The following is a 7,084-nucleotide window of genomic DNA, read 5'->3' as shown; positions in this document are numbered from 1 at the left end:
GTAGAGATTTATTGATAATGTGCTTCTTCCACTGGTGCTGGTGCTGGTATAAGGCTAAGTCCATTCAGCCATTGCAGTGTAAAAATTTGTGATGTCATTAGAGGATGTCATATGATGTCCTTTTTCGACCCTGAACTGGAATACCTTGTACTTCTGTGTCGGCCATATTGGCTACAAAAAGGTAATTCATGATACTTATTATCACAGTTGGGATTAGTGTTACTCTCCCTTCCATTGGACCTCTCTTCCATTCTGATTCTTCTCGCTTACAAGCATCAGTTGAAACAGGATGCACCTGACCCCAAAATGATTCAGCGCTGGGCAGACCAAACAGATTCTATGCTACAGGACTGTATTGATCACACGGACTGGGAGATTTCCAGTCTGCCTCCAATGGCAACATCAAGATTTACTCAGATTCCATGACATGTTTCATCATGAAATGTATAGATGCTGTGCTGACTAAAACAATTCAGACCCTAAATGAATGAAATCTGCTTTTAATTCCAGCAATGTGGAGAAGTATAAACAAGCTAGCTATGCCTTCCATAAAAACACCAGAACATGAAAATGCTAGTGCAAAAACAAAATGAGGCATGGAATTAACAACATCACCAAATAATGGAAATAAACACTATACTGTATCTGCAAGGCTCCAGGTCCAGACAGCTTCCCCAAGAGTGTCTTTAAATTATGCACAAGCCAATTAGGTTGAATTATAAAAATAATACATTTAAACCTTTCCCTCTCCCTGTCTCTATTTGCCACGTTTCAAAATCTGCACTATTATGCCAGTACCAAAGAAACCAGTTTCTTTGAATGCCTTGAATGCCCTTGAATAACCTGGTGCCCTGTTGCTTTGACCCCTAGTTTCAGCAAATGCTTTGTGAGTCTCAACAAGACAACATCTGCTCTGTGCTGACTGCCTTGTACAACCTACTGCAATTTGCTTACTGTAGCAAACGCACCACCGACTATGCTATTCTATGCCTTCACCCAACACACCGCTCTCTACCTAGGCAAAATGAAATCATATTTGAGGATGCTGTTTGTGGACTACAGCTCAGCATTCAATACCATTGTGCTCTCCAGACTTGCCTTAGAATTCTTGGCTCTGGGCCTAGAGAGTTCCTTGTGCAGCTGGATGCCAGGTGGTCAGAATTATCAACAACATCACCTCCACACTGACCCTCAACATTATAGCCCCAGAGGACAGCCCTCTCATGTACTCCCTATATACCTACAAGTGTGGCCATACACAGCTCAAATGCACCAAATTTGAAGTTGATGCAACACTAGTAAGTCTGATCATCAACATAAATGAGAGAGGAGAGAAGAGTAGAAGTGTGAACGCTGACACACTGGTGCCAGGAACATCAAGGAGCTTGTAGTAGGCTGGGAGCAAACCTCCATCACCACCAACAGCATGGCAATGGAGCAGATCACCAGCTAAAAATTTATACTGTACCACTGAGGACCTCAAATGGTTCATTAGCATTGAGGCAATGGTTAAAAAATTTTCATTAGCGCCCTTTTTTCAGATGGCTGAAAAGGTTTGGTATAAGGACTGAGAAGGGATTGTACAGTGACTTGCATAAGTATTCATCCCCCTGGGACTTTTTTATTTTAAAACTTTTGAAGTTAACTCATTAATTTCACTGACTATATTGGGATTTTTACTATTTGGTGATTCTGGTGAAACTCCAAAATCAGTTTCTGTTGATTGTATAAGTATTCTTCTTAAAACCACCCTTTGTAGCAACTCTAGGATTACCTTGTATTTGACTTCAAATAGTTTATTCTCAACCCTGACCAGTTTCCCAGTCCCTGCTGCTGAAAAGCATCCCCACAACACAATGGTATCCTCGGACAACAATCACCATGAGCTGAGAATGTGGATCTACTACCAACAAGAGACAAAGAACTTCTGCATTATCTGCCAAACCTCAACACCTTCAGAGGTTCCAAACTTAGCCATCAAGCTCACAGGGTTCTCCATGCACTATGTGGACAGGACAAAAGACAACTCTGGGAAAAGAAGAGGCAGGGATGTATGTTTTATGATCAATATCTTCTGGTGTGATCAAAGTAAAGTACACTCTGTCAAGTTATTTTTCCCATCTTCCTTGGAATAGCTCATGCTTCTATGTTGGCCATACTGGCTAGTGGCCACAGTGCTTATTATCACAGCAGTGTACATCCCTTCTCAACCAGACACAGACCAGGCACTGAATGAACTTTATGGGAACATAAGCAAGTGGGAAACTGTACACCCTGAGGCCACGTTCATTATTGCCGGGACTTAAACCCGACCTCAGTTCAATAATCCCAAAATATTTCCAACGTATCACATGCAACACAACAGAGTATAAGTACAGAGAAGTAACAGAGAATAAGTATCCCCCCAAAAAATGCTACCACCACCATGCTTCACTTGAGAGTTAGTGTTCTGAAGGTTGTGAGCAGATTTGTGTTTCTTTCAAAGGTAAAACATTGTCCTATGGACATAAAGTACAGCTTTAGTCACATCAGACCACAGACTGACATGCTTGCTAAGTCTCCAACATGCCCATGTGGTGTCCTCCTTTCAACAAATTCTTTTGATGGCAACTGAACAAATTTAAGAATCTCACAGCAAGAAGGTGAATACTTATGCAATCACAACAAGAAAACTCCACATACACAGGTAGCCAGTACAAGGTCAACGTGCTAATCACTAAGCCTCCACTTCAGTATTATGAGCTAATGTGCAGTTTCATGGCAAATGATAGGGATGTGGTAGTGTAGTGACTAATGTGTTGGATCACTGATCAGAATGTTGTGAGTTCAAATCCCAGGTCTACCAAGATGCCATGGCTGGGCCCCTGAGCAAGGCCCATAATCCTCAGTTGTATATGAGACAAAGCATAAGTTGTTCTGGATAAGGTTGTCTGCCAAATGCCATAAATGTAATTAATCACAATCAAGCCCACATGAAAAATTGGAGGATGTGCATCCTTATGTACTGTGAGCCGAATTATACAGTTCTGTTGGATAATCTTAGGTAGACACTGAGTTTAATTATTGTAGCACTCACAAAATGAGGACAGGGTTAGTCACTAATAAGGCACCAATGAAAAATAGTCATAATGAAGCAGCATTGAAGTGGGGAGAAGATGATGTAGATGCTACCTCTTTTAATTATCCCACAATATATTAATCAAATAATGACTGATTAAGCTCATGTGGATGCACTGCTGTAACAAAAGCCTGAAAGTGAGTTTGTGTGTGTGTGTGTGTGTGTGTGTGTGTGTGTGTGTGTGTGTGTGTGTGTGTGTGTGTGTGTATATGTCTGAAGAGGGAAGCCCTTAAAAAAAGACACTGAACAGAAACGTAACATGAAAAATAGAAATGCTTTTACTTTGTCAATGCATAAATGAGGAGTATGCATTCCTTCAGGGGCTTGAATGAATGTGTATACATGTGTTTTTTTTTGTACTGAGGAAAATCTATCCTAACAACTATACTAAGAAGAAGTAATGTGCTTAAATGTTGAGAACATCTTTTGTTTGCTTAAAATGTGATTAAAATGTCAGTGTAAGCATAGCTTGGGGCCCAACATGGGAATGACATTTAAGTGGGAACCAAGTTGCTAGTCTTGATTCCAGAATTCCATACCTCTGTTTTCCCCTAAGAACTGCAATGCACATATCAGTCTTTTGTATTATTCATTGACAGATTTTTAGAAGAAACAGTCCGGAAATGAAGGGCCTGTAGATCATCCAAAACAACACACTGTAATAACTTTGAATTCCCTAAACATTAAGTAAAGATGACATCATGCCTGTGGCCAAACCTGGCTTCCATATGCTTTTGCAAACCTGAACCTTTAACCTTTACTTTTATCCTCTATACATAACGGAATATGGCTCACAATCAGGCTTACTGTGCATATTGCCCAAGCCTGGGACAAACCATTTAAAAAGGCCCTCAGGGGACAACGCACAAAATGTAAATGGCTGTAACATATAATTGAACTGTAACTCATTCTAATGCCCTTCTGCTTTACCTTTTTATGTGCCTGACATATGCATACGTTTATGTGGATTTTCTGATGAAAGTAAGGATTATTGAGAGAATATATAAATATATACAATTTTCTTGTGGAATTTTAAACCAAGCCTCAAGTGGAATACATGCTCTGGCTTCAAATTCTATACATAGTTATCTACAAATCCTGGATACAGACTAATACCTAATGACAAAAATGAAGTTGTTACCTAACTGACAGAGCATTAAAAGAACCTAATATTACTGCGGAGCAACAGGAATGCTTAAATCTTAAACCTGGCTCCAGAGTCAGCAAAGAGTTGGGAAATGCCCCATGCTGAGAGTAGTTTTTTAGGGCACTGAAGACAGACGTGGCCCCCTCCTACAGAAGATTCAGTCCATTGCCAACAGTTTGAGTAAACTCAGTAGAGTTTCTCATTTGTCATCTGATTTACATGAGTTCCAAGCATGTGTGCACCAAATGTGACTTTGCACAAAGAGTCCTTGGTGTATAGTTTGCGCAAATATAGAGTAATATTTTTAGAGGATAGAGGGAGAGCTGATTAGAATAACAATGTTAATGATAGTAGCAACTAGGAAACAACCAACTTTTTTTTTGTATAAAAAGCAAAAAAAGGAATGATGAGAAGAAACATAACATTCTTCATATACATCCAAAACCATCTAACATAGGTTCTCTCTTTGTTCCTCTCTCAGTCAGCAGTGCAGTTCTCTGAAGTAACAGTTCTACTAGCACTGCTGATGTGTAAACGCACTCCCACTCAGCTCTTTGAGCGCTGATGAAACGTGTATTTTTACCGCCATGCCTAGTGCCTACAAAAGGCTTGTTAAACCACACATACATCAATACAAACTGTATTTCTGTTGAGGTAAGCAGTCTGCTATTGATGTTAAACCCTTACACACTCAACTTGTTATTTAGGTTTCATTCTTTAAGCTTTAAATCATATTGTAATTACAGTGAAACTAATAGAAAAGGTGTGTAAAAACAAGAATGGATCCAGGGAGTTTAATTAGTTGACATGCTAATGGAACAGAAAACAGAAAATAACTCCTCATACTACTGAGTTAAAGGTAAAGTCCACCATGAAACATTAAACACACCATGTTCACATACAATAAATACACTATATTAAAATATTTGTGATGTGTTTAATGTGTTACTAAATTTTCACAAATTTTAGGTCTGCTGACCTGATGCCACATGGAGACATTGCAAGAGCAGTTACAGTTAAGTTTAGTTAAGTTTTTGATTTCTTGTGTACCATTTTTTTTTATCAACATTCAACATGATATTAATGAAAAATCCAGTCTACACGTAATGCAGACATCATAAATATGTTGAACTGAAAGTCCCAGAATGCAGCGTAGCCATCTGATGCAAATGTACCTGAAACTCTGCTCATTTAGATGTAACAGACAATGTCATTAACACGAAATGATTTAAAACTTTATCTGTTGAGCAGTTTTGTGCTCTTTAAGAGGGATGAGAGCTGAACATACCAAAGAGTTAAAGCACTGCTGCATCAATCGCTTTAGGTAGAAATGAAACAAATAATAAATCCTACTGGTTCCACTATCAGCAGGACTTGCAAACAGCATCATGAGTAATGTAGAAAAAAACTACAAAAATAAGCGAGTTGATCAAACTGAAAATAGTACAGCATGTTATAAAAATGATTACAAAATAAGTATTGAATGCTACTAAAGATCATATGTTAATTATAAAGATAATTAAAAGTTGTTTATGGGGAATTGTTTCCTTTAATACTAATTATTAATCATGATGGAAAAAAGAGGGGAGTTAAAAAGAGAAGAAAAGAAGAAGAAATAACAAATCTCACTTAGATACATAGCACACATAATACTATAGCATGCATAGCACATAATGGACACACACTCAGCCTTTGATGTGAGAAAAAAGTCTGTTGCACACTGAAAAAAGACAGGAGGCTGCCTGCACCAGGTCAGACCAACCACGACAGTGTCTCTGCGGTCAGGGTAAAGAAGTAAAGTTCACATAAATCCACCACTGAGGGTCAGTACTTACCCAAACATCACAGATCTCCCACTTATCTGGGGTGCCACCAGCTCTCCTGCTCCAGTACAACACAATTTCGACATCTAAAACAATAGCACTCTTTCCCTATTAGTTTCCTTTTGCTATTGATCTACTGGATGGACAGATAGATTATCAGGACCCAGTAGGAGGCAGAAAGGAACTTGGTGGAAATCTCTGTTTTGGTTGGCAAAGTAGTTAAGCACATGCAAAGTGAAGGAAAAATACAGCTGGTGAATTTCATTCTACTTTTTTCCTGTACAGTTTCTGTCAGAAGAACAGGTGTTTAAATCATGTTCAGTAACATAATCTGAGTTGTGTTTGGATATTCAAGTTACAAGTCTTAGTATTGCCATATGTTCACCATTCCATGAAATGTGATTAATTCTTCTGCCAAATGAATCTGTCAAAACTAATGTACTTATTCTTCTCTAAATCTCAACTTGGCATCTCTGATGTGGGTGGATTAATCCTCAGGAGATTGGCAGGTTACATTGTGAGAATCAGTCTTCTCAAGCTCTGTCTCAGAAACAAAATCTGTAAGAGAAGACAGAAATTGAGGGAATAAAAAAAAATGGAGAAAACATTGTCCCTGGCATTGACCCTGCATGTAAGTGACACATGAACTGTTTTCATATAGTAACAGTTTACTAAAAGCAAAGATATGTGGCAACAAAAAAGAAATCAATGATAAAAACTCTTGACAATTTTATGCAAATGTCTTCACTGTGTTGAAATTCTCATTGGAATAAAAAGAAAAATATCATATTCTTTGCTCAAATAAAAACATTTTAATAAAAAGTGACCCAGCACCATGAATCAATAATTTTAAATGCTCAAATGTTACAGTAACGTCTAATACGAGCTAGCGTGCATGCTAGCAGACATCTTCCACAATACAAACAGTGCTGAAGTAATATGGATTTATAATTACGAGACCAGACTTAACACTGAGATTACTTAGATCAGCTTGAT

This window comes from Tachysurus vachellii, chromosome 19 (assembly GCF_030014155.1).
Source record: "Tachysurus vachellii isolate PV-2020 chromosome 19, HZAU_Pvac_v1, whole genome shotgun sequence".
In the NCBI taxonomy this organism is placed as follows: domain Eukaryota; kingdom Metazoa; phylum Chordata; class Actinopteri; order Siluriformes; family Bagridae; genus Tachysurus; species Tachysurus vachellii.
This window is presented reverse-complemented; position numbering follows the sequence as displayed.